A 17087-nucleotide genomic window follows, 5' to 3' on the forward strand; every position below is an offset into this window, starting at 1 on the left:
ACACATACACATTTTCTTCAAATCATCCATAACACACATATACAATCACATCCATACCTAGAATACTACACACAACATGAACATCCATCACATACTATAACATGGTAAATACACAAAACATGACAGCCTATACAATCTGTCCAGAAACTCAACTTAAAACTGTCAAATTAAAAATCCGACTTCACCGTTGCGTCCGGAAGGCGTCAAAACCCCCGGGTACCAATTTTCATAATTTATAACATAGTATAAGTATTTTTAACTTAATTTCAAAGCCAAAAATGTTCCAAAAACACATTTTTTTCACCATTTTCAAAACCTACGGGATTTTGTCATTCTACTTTTTTTTATCACAAAAAAAAATATAATATCAATGCTTTATGTCCTATTAAATCTAAACAACAAAATTTACATAAAAATAAATTTTAATGAATTATTATTATTATTATTTTTTTCAATATAATTCTTTTTACACAATTGTATACACACATACACATCACATATTTACATGTATATTTTTTTTCTACCAACATTATAAATTCCTTCTACTAATCAATAAAAATAAATAAATAAATTCCTAACACCACATACATTTTTTTTTCTATGAACATCCATTTATATATATATATATATATATTTTCAATCATCCATCAAACAATTTCTTCACACATATGTAAACATATCCAAAACCCTAAAAAAAACATACATCAATTTAGATAGAAAATACATCATACTTTCACACATGAATTTTTAAATCATGAACAAATCATAAACTATAAAATAACACACATAAAAATCATAGAAATTTAATTTAAAATTTAAAAATAAAAACTAGATTAAGGATTACTCACAATTGCTCAAGAACAAAACACCAAAATTGATGAACCAAATGGAGAATTAGGCGTGGGAATTTGAGGGTTTTGGGAGTGTTTTTCTTACTTGCAAATGGTTTGGAATGAAAAGATGTAAGGAAATTAGGAGATTAAGGAAATAAAGAAATTAAGGAAATTAAGGCAATACTTATGGAAGACAATTACTCCTTAATCTTTCAATATTCTTAAGAAGTTACAAATCCCCCAATGTTGCTCCATATGGCCGGCCAAATCCAATCACCTTCCCACTTTTATTTTTTTTTTATTTTTTTTAAATTAAAGAAAGATTAGGAAAAAGGTTTGGACTTTAAATGGTTTTAATTGCCTTAAAAGTTGAAGTCTCATGATTTAACCTACTAACAAAATAAATAATTAAAAGAAATATATTTTTCTAAAAAGAATAATAATAATAATAATAATAATAATAATAATAATAATAATAATAATAATAATAATAATAATAATACTAGCAAATCATTTAATATATCGGAAAAATATCGGGGTGTTACAGACTACCCTCTTAAAAAGGTTTTGACCCCAAAACCTCAACGTACAAACACAAACACACAACAATCAAACACAAAACACACAACAATCACACACATAAAAACGACAAAACAAGCACACAACAAAAGAAATAGATCAAAATAAACCTCAAAGCGCGCAAAATTCTACCGCTTCCTACCCCCCTTAAAAAGTTACGTCCTTGTAACTTACTAACCTGAGGAAAAAGATACGGATACTTCTCTCGCATTGAAGCTTCTGTTTCCCAAGTTGCCTCTTGTGACCGATGATTGGACCATAGAACCTTAACCATTGCAACATCTTTTCGCCGAGTACTACGAACCTTTCTATCTAAAATCTGAACAGGTTGCTCTTCATAGGTGAGGCTTTCATCAAGTTCTAATGGTTCCGGGTCTAAGACATGCGAAGAAGCCGCAACATAACGTTTTAACTGGGAGATATGAAAAACGTCATGAACCTTACCCAGCGCATTAGGTAACGCTAACCGGTAAGCTAACCTTCCAATCCGCTCCACAATATCATAGGGGCCAATGAAACACGGGCTTAACTTCCCACGAGCACCAAAACGAACCACACCTCTCATCGGAGACACACGGAGTAGAACTTTGTCGCCCACTTCGTACTCATCAGGCCGACGTCGGAGATCGGCGTACGATTTTTGTCTATCCTGGGCTGCCTTCATTTTATCGCGAATTAACTTTACTTTCTCAGTCATTTGCACAAGCATATCAGGTCCTAAGGTGACAGATTCAGTAAAATCATCCCAACTTATAGGACTACGGCACTTACGACCATAAAGTGCTTCAAACGGAGCCATTTGAATTGTTGCCTGATAACTGTTATTATAAGAGAATTCCACTAAATCCAAATGTTCATCCCATGAACCTTGCCATTCCATGGCTATTACTCTCAACATGTCTTCTAGTATCTGATTGACACGTTCAGTCTGACCATCCGTCATAGGGTGAAAAGACGTGCTATGAAGAAGAGTGGTTCCCAAAGCCTGTTGTAATGATTTCCAAAAATGTGACATGTATCGAGTATCACGATCGGAGACAATAGTACGAGGTATTTCGTGATATCGAACAACGTATCTAATATAGGCACGAGCAAGTTGTTCCATATCCCACTTACAGTTCATCGGAATAAACCTTGCAGACTTAGTAAGCCTATCCACAATCACCCAAAGAGTATCATTACTAGCCTTAGTTCGTGGCAACCCTAACACGAAATCCATAGATATGTCATCCCACTTCCATACCAGGACTTCCAAAGGTTGCAGTAACCCAGCTGGTCTTCGATGTTTACTCTTAACCTTTTGACACGTTAAACACTTGGAAACAAAATCAGCAATATTCTTTTTCATTTTAGACCACCAAAACATGCATTTTAAATCTTGATACATCTTATCCCCACCAGGATGAACCGAGTATCTAGAATAATGAGCTTCGTTCAATAACTTTTCCTTCAAGGAGTCACACCCATCCGGCACACACCACCGTCCTTTAAAACGAAGACTACCGTCCTCATGAATTGTAAAACCTTCAGCTTTCCCTTCACTGATCTGCTCCCGAAGTTTAATGAACTTTGGGTCTTCCAGTTGCTTAGCCATAATCTCTTCGAAAAAGGTAGGTTGAATAGACAAGGAACTCAACTTGGCTTCCAATTCCCCTTCTTGGATTATCTCCAAGTTCATTCTCCCAAACTCCTTACACAACTCCTCAGAGGTTATTAACGCTGAGACTGAATGCCTCGATTTTCTGCTCAAGGCATCAGCGACTACATTCGCACGGCCTTCGTGATATGAAATCTCCAAATCATAATCACTGATAAGTTCTAACCAACGTCGTTGGCGCAAATTCAACTCGGATTGAGTGAACAAAAATTGCAAGCTTTTATGATCCGTAAAGACCTTGCATTTGACACCATAAAGATAATGTCGCCAGATTTTCAATGCGAAAACCACATCCGCTAACTCCAAGTCATGTGTTGGATAATTCACCTCATGAGTCCTTAGTTGACGTGAAGCATACGCCACCACCTTTCTATCTTGCATTAAAAAACAACCTAATCCATGTTTGGAAGCGTCACTGTAGACGGAGTATTCCAAGGATGGATCAGGTAAGGTCAACACAGGGGTTGTAGTTAACTTCTCCTTCAATAACTGAAATGCCTTCTCACACTCCTTAGTCCATTCGAACTTCTTTTCCTTCTTCATCAAGGCTGTCAGTGGACGAGCGATGCGAGAAAAGTCCTTCACAAAACGATGATAGTATCCTGCTAATCCCAAGAAACTCCGGATATCTGTAATATTCCGAGGTGTAGACCAATCTCGAACAGCTGCTACTTTTGCTGGATCAACAGAAATTCCTTCCTTAGAAAGAATGTGACCCAGAAAAGCCACTTGCTCTAACCAAAATTCACACTTCGAAAACTTAGCATACAACTGATTCTCTCGCAGAATCTGCAAGACTATCCTTAAATGCTCTTGATGTTCTTCTTGGCTTTTGGAATATACCAAAATATCATCAATGAACACCACCACACACTTATCGAGGTACGCGTTAAAAACCCGATTCATCAACCCCATAAATGCTGCAGGTGCGTTGGTCAACCCAAAAGGCATCACGGTAAATTCGAAGTGTCCGTATCTGGTTCTAAAAGCTGATTTACTAATATCCTCCTCCTTGATACGTAACTGATGATACCCGGACCGCAGATCAATCTTGGAAAAGACTCCTGCCCCCTGTAACTGATCAAAAAGATCATCGATCCGTGTTAATGGGTACTTATTCTTAACAGTGACCTTATTAAGTTCTCTGTAATCAATACAGAGACGCATCGTTCCGTCCTTTTTCCTTACAAACAACACTGGGGCTCCCCAAGGCGACACACTGGGTCTTATATAACCCTTCTCTAACAACTCCTCCAATTGGACTTTCAATTCTTCCATCTCCTTTGGGGCCATTCGGTAAGGAGCTTTTGAAATTGGCCCTGTCCCAGGGATTAAATCAATCGAGAAATCCGCATCCCTTCTTGGCGGCATACCAGGAAGTTCTTCTGGAAAAACATCTCTAAAATCACAAACTACTGGAATGTTCTCAAGCTGCAACTCCCGCTCCCCTACTTTACTTATACTACACAGAAACCACGGTTGCCCTTGCTTGATTAACTTCCTGACCTTCAATGACGATACAATTTTTATCCTCGGTCCCTTAGGAAAACTCCTATATTTAACCTTCTCCCCCCTAGGTCCACTTAAAGTCACTGACTGTTCTTCACAATCTATTATCGCTTTGTATCTACTTAGCCAATCCATCCCAAGTATTACATTTAAATCATCCATTTCTAGAGAAAATAAATTACTTGGAAATTTTACTTTCCCTATCTTAACCGGCACTTCACGGAACAACGTATTACAATGAAAAGTCTCCCCAAAAGGAGTAGAGACTGAAAAAGATGTTTCCTCGGGGTTCTCCAATTCTAAATCCTTAACTCTAGACTTTGAAACAAACGAGCACGATGCACAAGAATCAAAAAGTACTTTAACGGATTTTGTATTAATACAGAACGTACCTATGACCACATCCGACGCCTGCGCTGCATCCCTCGAGTTAACTGCTGAAAGCCTGCCGTCGTTCTGGGTAGAAGTAGTAACACCTCCTTGATTACCACGTTGGCTTGAAAAGAAATTTTCGTTTCTAGCATTTTCCGGTCATTGCTGAACACCGGAGTTATTTCCCGGAAACCTAAGGTTTGAGGCACCTCCCAAGTTCCGGCCAAAACTTCCACCATTGTGATTCCCCCTACCAGCTTCATTACTACTCCGTCCGTTAGTGAGTCTTTGTTGTTGGAAACCTGTATGATTTCCCCCTTGCAACTCTTGTTGTCCTATGCGAGTATAACACTCGTACATTCTATGGCCCGGCTTACCACAGTAAGAACAGTCCACTAATGCACCCCGGCAGTCCCTTCCTGGGTGATTCTTTTGGCATCTCCTACAGTTGAAGATTCTTTCCTTCCCATTGCGATCATACAAAGGCTTCTGCATTCTAGCCTCAAATCTCGAATTTCCCCCATTCTTGCTGTTTTGACCAGGATGGAAACCTTTCTCCTGAAAGCCTCCAAACGGTTTGTGCTTCTTAAATTGATTTTGGACTTGATTACTCGCATTCGTATCATTCTGAAACACGGGTTCTTTTCTCTTTTCTCCGCTATGGCCCAACTTGTCTTTTTCCTTCCTGATAACATGTCCAACCTGCGCAGCTCTCTTGTATAGCTGGTCCAACGTATCATATCTATCAGTCTCAATGTGTTTTGGATCTCATACGATAGACCTAACTCAAAACGCTGTATTTTCTTTCCCTCAGTTGGGACATCCTCAGGGCAAAACTTCAAGTATTCCATAAATTTCTGATAATATTCATCTACCGTTAGGTTTCCCATTTTGAACCTAGCAAACTCATTTGATTTGTCCTTCCTAACATGAGGCGGATAAAATTGGTCCCTTGACGCCCCCTTAAATCCTTCTCAGCTTAAGTCACCGTCGTTTTCTGATATCAACCTCATCTTACTATGTGTCCACCAATAGTCAGCGTCTTCCACTAAGAAAAACGTGGCTTGGTCAACCATAAGCTCAGCAGGACATCTCACCACACTAAAAAGCTTGTCAAATTCTCTCAGCCAATTTTCCAACATAGAAGGTTCTCCTTTTCCACTATAAGTCGAGGGTTTACTCTGGGCTATTCTCTTACTAATTGACGAAGCCTTTTCCTCCAAAGATTTCGGTCTCGGATTCCTTGCGCCAGCTAGGGCCTTAACTAGGTTTCGAAGCGCGATCAGAGTTTCCTCTTGGCACGGACCTTTTCAAAAAGGGTGGCATGATGGCAGGTATACTGTATTAGGTTAAACAAGGTATGTAAATACATTTCTACAGCGTTTGAGGTTAAGGAAAAACTCATTCTGTTATTGTTCTAAAATAAACAAGGTAGTAGCCCTAAAGGTAAAAAGGTTGAACAATGAGTCTATAATCAAATCTGTTCATTTTTCCATAAATACAATACTGAATCGATTCTACTTACTAATGTTTAGACCTTTAAAAACAAAATTCAAATTCAAAACAATAATACCATATAGTTCCAATCTAAAAAGAAATAATTGGGTATAAATTCCCACATAACCACTGTTCAAATACTACAAAGGTCCGAGATAAACAACCAAATCATTTAACCAACAAAATAGTTCACAATTTATTCTACTAAGGAACTAGACATACGAACTCGTACACATGCATAATCAAATAAAGTAAAAACAATAAGGCAAATAAAGGTGACGCATTCATACGGTCCCGATCGTCCATGTATTGATCAGGGTCAAAATCAGCATCACCAGAGTCATCGCTAGACGCGCTATCGAAAAGGGGTTCCTACAGATAAGGAATCACTCATAGTAAGTCGCGCTACGGAATCAGAAAGCTCTACAATTATTGGCTCAGGTGGTTCCTCCTCCCACATCATTATCTCACTTTATTCCTCACTCATGAGATCCTCTCGCCTCACTGGCCAACCCCCTAGAATAATTACTCCGCTATCATTATCACTCAACATTCCATCTCTATCAGCTAGTTCCCCCTCCTTATCAGCATTATATCCATCCCCTAAGTTATCCTCATCAGGCTCTTCTACCACTCCTAAAGAATCCTCCTCCATAAATTCACCCTGCTCCTCATCAGAATTTTCTTCGAAATCCTCCTCAAATTCATCTTCTGGGTCCTCATCGGGGTCCTCCTCCGGGTCCTCTTCTGAATCCTCCTCGGGATCCTTCTCGAAATCCAACTCGTCGAAGATTATAAATGACACTGAGTTCGGGTTTACTATGGGAACATCCTCCTCATTACTATCTCTCCTTGCCCCACTAGACTCTGGAACGTCAACTCCGTCCCGACCCTCAGTTTGCACTGATCTTACCCTTCTGTCAAGCTCTAGGTGAAACTGGTCACTCCTCTCTTTCAGTGCAATCATCTCCTCTTCCATTATTCTTTCATACACTTTTTTAGACCTTTTGTAGATCATTTCCATTCGTCGGGTGTAATCCAAATCACTTTCTCCCTCTTTTCTATCCCAAATTCCCAGAGCCTCTATTTCTGCCCAGGCTGGGGCATTAACTAAAGCTCTCTAGGGTTCCTCTCGGGTATTACTTCCCTCCTCGACCGGTCTTTTTCCTTTATCCATGAAAGAAAGTAACAATCGAACTTCCTGACTCGCAAAGAAAGAAAACAAGGCAATTAATTCCCGAGATAAGATAATTCAGAGCATCAGAAATATAAACACAGAAATTCTATCATGCACACATCAAAATTATCCATGACATCATGCTTAAAGACACCAAGCACAACACATCATATCCCCTTAATGTCTACCCCTTTTCTCTCGTCAATTTTGTTGTTTTTCTACGTTAGTCTATCAGTACAAATAAATAACACTAAATAAAACTCCCGCTCTGATACCAGTTGTAACATCTCGGAATAACTCGGGTCGTACGAAAAGAGAAGATGACCTTTTAAAAATGAGACAACTATAATCCGAGTCAAACCGGGATGTTAGAAAACAGTTTCAAACGGTTTTGAAGTTAAGGAAAACGTGCGGATCGAGTTCTATTAGCGTTATTATGAAATACTAGATAATAAGAAATTCTTAGCAGCGGATAAGAACGAAAAGTTAAATCTACTTATTACAACTTGAGAACGAAAATCGCCTCATAAAAACCAAATGTTCTTTAAACTAAAATTTGAAGTTCTTATCAAGACTTCTCTATCCTAGTAATTTATTTCTTCAAGGGACAATCCTCACTCCCCAGACCTGCAACTTAACTTACTGCTAGTCATTGCCCAGATAGGTAACAACATCATCGCAGGGTCGTTAAGACCAAAAGTACACATCAGCAAACATCGCATACCAAATAAAGAATAACACAAGAGAAAGTTTTAATTTATTAGCTGACAATTCACAGAACCTTATGCTTCGATCATGCTTATTAAGAATAATTATTTTCATGTAAAGGTTAGTCAGCCATACTGCTGTACTATCCAGACATACTGCTGGTACACTCCAAACTCCATAAGTGAGACAATACATTAGGGGGAGCTAACCCCTAAGCAAGTCTTTACCATAGACACTCGCCTTACTTCGGTGCCTATGGTTAAGTATGCATACCCCCGCGGTGGCTCATAATGCCCCCATATACCGCGAGTAATTCATTTCCACCAATTGACGTCCACTTGAAGGTTAGTGAGGTCATACTACCTCTGCTTATCAAAACAATGTATCAAAATTATTTATTCGAAAGATAACATTATTCGTACTATATATCCATACTTTACTTTTGTATACATTATTATATGATACATCGGACTAATGCGAACTTCGCTGCGTGTACATACCTTAAGCAAGATAACCAACTCACAAGCGTCTTAATCTATTCCCGGTCACGAATCGACTTCCTACAAGGTTCAATCGTATTCGGGAAATAAGCACACATACACATTTTCCTCAAATCATCCATAACACACATATACAATCACATCCATACCTAGAATACTACACACAACATGAACATCCATCACATACTATAACATGGTAAATACACTAAACAGGACAGCCTATACAATCTGTCCAGAAACTCAACTTAAAACTGTTAAATTAAAAATCCGACTTCACCGTTGCGTCCGGAAGGCGTCAAAACCCCCGGGTACCAATTTTCATAATTTATAACATAGTATAAGTATTTTTAACTTAATTTCAAAGCCAAAAATGTTCCAAAAACACATTTTTTTCACCATTTTCAAAACCTACGGGATTTTGTCATTCTACTTTTTTTTATCACAAAAAAAAAAATATAATATCAATGCTTTATGTCCTATTAAATCTAAACAACAAAATTTACATAAAAATAAATTTTAATGAATTATTATTATTATTATTTTTTTCAATATAATTCTTTTTACACAATTGTATACACACATACACATCACATATTTACATGTATATTTTTTTTCTACCAACATTATAAATTCCTTCTACTAATCAATAAAAATAAATAAATAAATTCCTAACACCACATACATTTTTTTTTTCTATGAACATCCATTTATATATATATATATATATATATATATATATATATATATATATATATATATATATATATATATATATATATATATATATATATATATATATATATATATATATATATATATATATATATATTTTCAATCATACATCAAACAATTTCTTCACACATATGTAAACATATCCAAAACCCTAAAAAAAACATACATCAATTTAGATAGAAAATACATCATACTTTCACACATGAATTTTTAAATCATGAACAAATCATAAACTATAAAATAACACACATAAAAATCATAGAAATTTAATTTAAAATTTAAAAATAAAAACTAGATTAAGGATTACTCACAATTGCTCAAGAACAAAACACCAAAATTGATGAACCAAATGGAGAATTAGGCGTGGGAATTTGAGGGTTTTGGAAGTGTTTTTCTTACTTGCAAATGGTTTGGAATGAAAAGATGTAAGGAAATTAGGAGATTAAGGAAATAAAGAAATTAAGGAAATTAAGGCAATACTTATGGAAGGCAATTACTCCTTAATCTTTCAATATTCTTAAGAAGTTACAAATCCCCCAATGTTGCTCCATATGGCCGGCCAAATCCAATCACCTTCCCACTTTTATTTTTTTTTATTTTTTTTAAATTAAAGATAGATTAGGAAAAAGGTTTGGACTTAAAATGGTTTTAATTGCCTTAAAAGTTGAAGTCTCATGATTTAACCTACTAACAAAATAAATAATTAAAAGAAATATATTTTTCTAAAAAGAATAATAATAATAATAATAATAATAATAATAATAATAATAATAATAATAATAATAATAATAATAATAATAATAATAATAATATTACTAGCAAATCATTTAATATATCGGAAAAATATCAGGGTGTTACACGCTTATTTAGGGAATTACGTTTTCACGAAGCTTATTTTTGGAATTAAATTGTTAAATAATCTTATTTTTTTCAAATTGACTTAGAGTTTAGTCAGTCTACAAAAACCTAGACAAATACTGTGCACAATTAATTTTCACCACTAATGCACCAAGATAGGGTCCTTCACACTCCTAATCTTCCACACAATTAGCTTTATCAATGGAAGCAAGTGTGAATGACTCACAAACCCACAGTCTAATCACTAATGAACCCAAGAAACCAATTCTTGGTTCTCAGGCTAGCCTTCAATCTTCCCTATAGGTTTCACTCACCAATAGGGTGGATTGGACACACCTTTTCTCTGAGTTTCACTCAATGAAATGAAAGGCTAAACTCTAAAATTGTTCCACAATCTAGAAAACAGAAAGTGTTCCACACTTTCTTTGCAATGGCTGATTGATCACACACCCATACGAACAAGGAAATGAGAGGAAGGAATTCAACACTTAAAAAAATGAAGAATGATTATTAAAACTAAAATTTAAATGATGAATGAACTACACAATGATTAGAGACCTATATATAGGTTTCTAGTGTCTAACGTCTAGTTTACACTCACGTTACAAACAACACTTCATTTAAAACAAAAAATAGAAAACAGCCTAAGTCACAAGTATACTGTCAGTTTTGATCAGCTGACTGGTTCACCTTATGCTTGGGTTTTAGAGGTTTGTGTGGACGATCAGTAGGGTTCATAGCCCTTGGTGGCTAGGCCCGTGTGTGGAGATGATGTTTCCAGCGTTGTTCAGGTCGTGGCTCATTTGGTTAGAGCTCAGGCAGTGCTGCAAGGTGGGCTGTTCAATAGAAAACTGGAAAACAGTTGCCTTGTTGTTCTGTGAGTTGAATAAGGCTGCTGTTGGTTTGCCTTGATCTTTCTGGGCTGAGTCTTGGGCCTGGCTTGATCTAGTCTGACCTGCCTTGTGTTTTTGGGTTGGATCATCATCATAAGCTAAGCTATGCACTTGAGTTGAGGTTGGATCAATCTGGTCATCATCTTGAACTGAACCATGGGTTGAATGATGTACACATGGTTCAACTAAAAAACTTTTTTTTTTCCAACACTTTAGATTTAAGTGTACCACAAAAATCACTTACAAGTAGGGTTGGGAAAGAATGACATAGATCTTGAGTAGATATGAAAAGAAGAAAAATGATGAGAATAATTGTAGAAAATGACAAATAAAGGTGAAAAGACGTGAAAAGATGTTTCTTCTAATTTAAAAGTATCAAATAGGTCAATAATTGCATGGCCTATAACATTTAAAAATTTTCGCTTAAAATTTCTATTTTGTAAAATCGGTACGATTTACGATTCTACGATTTTACAGATTTTAATCGATTCTAACGATTTTGCCAATGATTGTAAAATAACTAAAATTGATAGGAAACCAAAATCTATACATCAAAATTTTCTCATGTGCTTTAAAAAATCTTCAATTAAATGAAAGATTTTACTCAATATATATTTACATAAGTAATAAGTAATAAGAAAAGTGTTGTGCCTAGTACCAAATCTTTTAGTGTGAGTGATGATGTTGATTACCTTAATACTCAATTTATGACTTACACACTAGAGGATAATGATAGGTGCGCAAGGGCCAACCTTGATTGTGTTGTAACACCCAAAAGCGAGGTGGTACCTGTAGAGTAAGGCAGTAGTTAACAGAAGTGTACACCTTGTACGCGCTTGTTTGAGCGGGCAAACGTGCAGTATATTATGGTGATGTTTAATTAGTGGTGATGCAACTGTGTGCATTCCTTTTACGCTATATGTCCAGTTTTCTGCGTGTGGGACAAGTGAGTGTGTTTTAGATTTTATTGTCTAGTTTTGCTAGCAAAGTTTGCTTAAGGAGGGAGTTATATCAACTCGTGAAGGAAGATGACACACGTACGCATGATCACAGCAACCCAAACAACCTACTTATGTGTCAATTGTTAAATACAAATGAGAAACATTCAGATGAGGAGCAAGCTTTACTTTTTTGGCTTCTCTTCCCAAGCGCTATAAAAATATAGTTTAAATATTTCTCATTAGAAGGTAATCTATTACTCTTGATCAAGCATTGGCGGCATTATGACTGAATGATAGGTTATGGTAGGATGTGAGGGGGAAGAGAAGAAGAGTATCAAATAAGACTTGTTTGGTGAGGGTTCTAGTAGATGGAGAACCAACGAGAAGGGTTACCAAGGGAATGGTTCGAAAAGGAAGAATGACTATAGTAACAAGGTTTTACTATTACAAGAAGAAGGGGCACATTCAAATGATGTGCAAGGAGATAAAGAAAGACCTTAAGACGCGAAGTTTAGAAGATGGTGGAAAAAAGGGCGTTGAGGCCAAGGGGAAGGCTACACTAGGCTTTGTTGAGGATGATGATGATTGCAAATCTCTTTTATTTGTGGATTGAGGAGTGACTTTTGGGAAGGAATGAGTGATTGACTTCGGTTGATCATTCCACATTGCTTGTGAGATGGAAAAAATTACTAAGCTTAGCATTTGATGTAGACCTTGTCACTTTATCAAATACTTAGAGGATGAAGGTGGAAGGTGTGGATAAGGTAGAAGTTGTGACACTGATGGTTCCAAGAGGAGACTTGGTAAGGTGAGGTATGTGCTTAAGTTTCAAGGGAACCTTATTTCAGTGGGTAGAATAAAAAGAAAAGGGATGCTTTCTCAAGGCTAAGGTCTTTGAAGTTATAAAGGGAACATGATGGTATTGAAAAGGAAAAGGAGTGAGAGCAACTTGTATGTGCTACAAGTAGTTGGTGGTTGAATATGCGAGGAGCATTATGAAAGTGGTTGTGAGTGACCTAAGGTGACATTTGTTGATGATGGGAGATTTGATTTTGAGGGGGAGATTGTTGTGCTAAGTATCTAATCTCCTAGTATATGAGATGATCATTATCACCTCATTACTTAATCTACGACTTGCACACTATAAAATGATGATGGGTGTGTAACGGGTTATAAGAGCATATGGTTTGGATTACTACATGAAGCAAAGAGAGGTGTTTAAGGGCCTGCCTTAATCAAGGTAGTAACACGCAAAGCTAGGTGGTAGCAACATTAAGAGGAAATATTTCACAGAGAAAATCATGCTAGATTCGCTCATTCGAGCAACATGCCTACTCGTGTGAGCAGCTTATGCAAGGGCATAAACATGACGTTGTGGTTTAATAATTTCTTAAAGGCCATATATGGCACATTTTCTAGGGCTATTCTAATGTTTTATTGTGCTACTTAAGGGGCCAAAAAAGAATGGGTGTTGCGGCTAATACAAAAAGAGAAAATAGGGTTAGAGAAACCTTGACTGTCTTCTTATATTAAATGAGTGGTTAGACAATAAGCTAATACAGTCCTATCAATAGTAGCTGCTCCATCAATACGTAGTGATATAGGAAGATCAGGGAGGCCCTTAGTGTGAAGGACACTAATGTTCAAATCCTGAGTGTGTAGGGCACTGTTGTCCTATGTTCGTCTAGGAGTAGGCTCATGTGTGCTCCTCTAATTATGCGGAACTTAAGCATGCAGGGAACTGTTCTCCTCAGTGTGAATAACAATAGGTTCATGTGTGCTTCTCTAATTCATGGTATTTTCGGATCATTCAGAATTGGTTTAGGAGGCAAAAGAGCTGGGGTTCGACTCAGTTAAGGAGCTCGCTGTACGAAGAGGATGAATACTTCAAGTAGGTAATCCAATTGTGCAAGCATGTTTCACATGATCCTTATGTGCTTATGGGTGGGTTCTTGTTCAAGAAGAATCGGATGTGTATTCCTAAGGTGCCTATTCAAGAGCTATTGATCAAGAAGGCACATAATGGGGGTTTGGCTGGTCACATGGGTATTTAAAAGACACTAGAGATACTACAAGGTCATTCCCATTGGCCTAAAATGTTTTCTGGTGTTCCATGTCATTGTGAGGTGCTCTACTTGTCAAAGAGCAAAAATGTCATTCCATAAAGGGGAGTTTTGAGCATGGATTTCATGATGGCTCTACTAAGGAAAGCAAGGGGTAAGGACTCTATCATGGTAATAGTTGATATGTTCTCAAAATTGGCGCATTTTATTGCTTACAAGAAGGTGGATGATGTTGTGATGTTCTTTGATGAGGTGGTTGAACTAGTAATGGAAGATGACTTTGAGAAATCCAACTTATCAAGCAACGATGGTCCTAGGGAGCTCAACACAGCAGCATATGCAAGCAAGCCAAGAAATGTTCACTAGTTGTTTCAATAAAATAGTGTCTGAGTTGTTGTTGCTTGATCAAAAGGAGACATTAAAAGCCCAAGCATCTTGCATTCACGGGCCTAACATATTAGGATCCTACTCTATAGTGCACGTGCACTTTATGTAATAGAATTAACTAACTACTAGCATATATGAGTTTGTTATTTCCTTAGGCTTCTTAGGTCTTGAATAGTTGTATGAGCTAGCGACCATCACCTGTTGTAACGGATTAGAGGCTTATTTAAAAATCCCTATCCCTCATTTGTATTCATTCATCATACAATAATCAAGAAACCTTCGAGTTTTCAAGAAAGTGTGACTTTCTAAGGGGGAGTTCAGATTTTTCCCTCTAGCCCATTTGTAAGTGAAGTAAAGGGTAAATTGGTTTGTGCTTCCACAAGCAAGTGAGTGAAGTTTGGGTTGGAAGGGAAGGACGAGGTCTTCTTAGTGAGTGAAGCTAGGTAAAGTCCTGTCCAAGATCAGCCTAGCCTGATCATATCATTGGTTACCTAGTTCATTGCTTATCTTGCCACGTTTTCCAATCAATACACGGTTAAAGATCACTTGAATCCTTTAATGTGGTGAAATTTTGGTATCAAAGCCACTGATTGCTGGAACAAGAAGACGTATTGCATCAAGAAAGAATTGCTTATGCAGAACACAAACTAGGTGATCTGTAACAATTCCATTGACTTTCATTCTGCATTATGTTTATTTTCTTACTGTTTTTGTGATTACTTATGTTTTGTGTGCCAAGAATTGGTTTCTTTGGTTCAAAATCTTTATTTCAGCACTTGCAAGAAGAACACAAGAGATAAATTAAAAACGTTGACAAACACTTAACAAATAATGGTATTAACCCAGACAGACCACCACAACCTTTGATAGGGGAAGAAACAATGAGGATAAGACTTTAAAAGTGGAAGTTCATGAATATGAGGGTACCTCTATGAACCCAAAAGACTTTATTGAATGGGAAAAGGGTTTGAAATGATATTTTGAGTTTAAAAAGACCCCTATAAACTAACTGTATAAACTTACTAAGGTTAAATGACTAGGTTAGCTACCATATGGTTGGAATTGGTTGGAGGGTATTCAAAAGCAATAAATTAGGGAAGGCAAACCTAGAATTGACTCATGGGAGAAACTGTGAAAACACATGAGGAGAAAATATGTACTATGCACATACAAACAACAACTTCATTCTCAATAGAGTAATCTTAGGCAAGGTTCTAAATCAATGATTGAGTACATACAGGAAGGGGAGAAACTAGTTGTATTGTGTGATGTTAATGGACATAGAGATATGAAAATAGGGAGGTTCCTAGAGGGTTTGAGGGAAGCATTGAGAGAAAAACTAGAATCCACGTAGTATCGAACATATGAGGGAGCTTGTAATAATGCAATGGTTTTTGAAAAGAATTAATTGCGAATTACAACCTTAATGTTTGATGGTTTTGCGAATTACATCCTTGATGTTTTTTTTTTTGCGAATTACAGTCTCTAAAATTGATTTTTGACCACTATCCAGTCCAGATGACCAGATCCGTACAAAATGACCTGTTGACCAGCGTTTTTTCCTTTGGTTATATATATAGGGGAGAGATCCAATGAAAAGGGTGTTGAAAATGAGAAGGATAAGAAAGACTCTACACCCTTGATTTCACTAAAATAAAAATCTATGGTCACGATTGAGCCAAAAACACATAATTGTAAAAGTATATTACACAGAAAAGTAACTATGACATAATTTTTCCCGATCCTTAAATTTCGCCACCCTTTTCATTTTATCGCCACCCCCCTTCCAAATGAAATTACGAATTTGCCCCTGATTTTTAAAAAATTATAATTTTGCCACTCGCTTCAAATTTCTTACTTATAATAATAATAATAATAATAATAATAATAATAATAATAATAATAATAATAATAATAATAATAATAATAATAATAATAATAATATTAATAATAATAATAATAATAATAATAATAATAATAATAATATTAACCACTAATTGTTGAAGAATTGATTATGTTGATATATATAATAAGGAAAGCTTGAGTTTCATGGAGAATTCCAACGGCCCATTTATTAATTGAGCTTTTTTAAACATTTTAAATGTAAATTAATTAATTATAATCAATTCACCATATGGGAAAACTAAAAGTCCTAATTTGAATCTGCATGGATTTTTTAATCATTATTATTATTATTATTATTATTATTATTATTATTATTATTATTATTATTATTATTATTATTATTATTATTATTATTATTAAGGTTATTATTATTATTGTTATTGTTATTATTATTATTATTATTACTATTATTATTATTATTATTATTATGATTATTATTATTATTACAGTTATTATTATTATGATTATTATTATTA

The sequence above is a fragment of the Amaranthus tricolor genome, chromosome 10 (assembly GCF_026212465.1).
Source record: "Amaranthus tricolor cultivar Red isolate AtriRed21 chromosome 10, ASM2621246v1, whole genome shotgun sequence".
In the NCBI taxonomy this organism is placed as follows: Eukaryota; Viridiplantae; Streptophyta; class Magnoliopsida; order Caryophyllales; family Amaranthaceae; genus Amaranthus; species Amaranthus tricolor.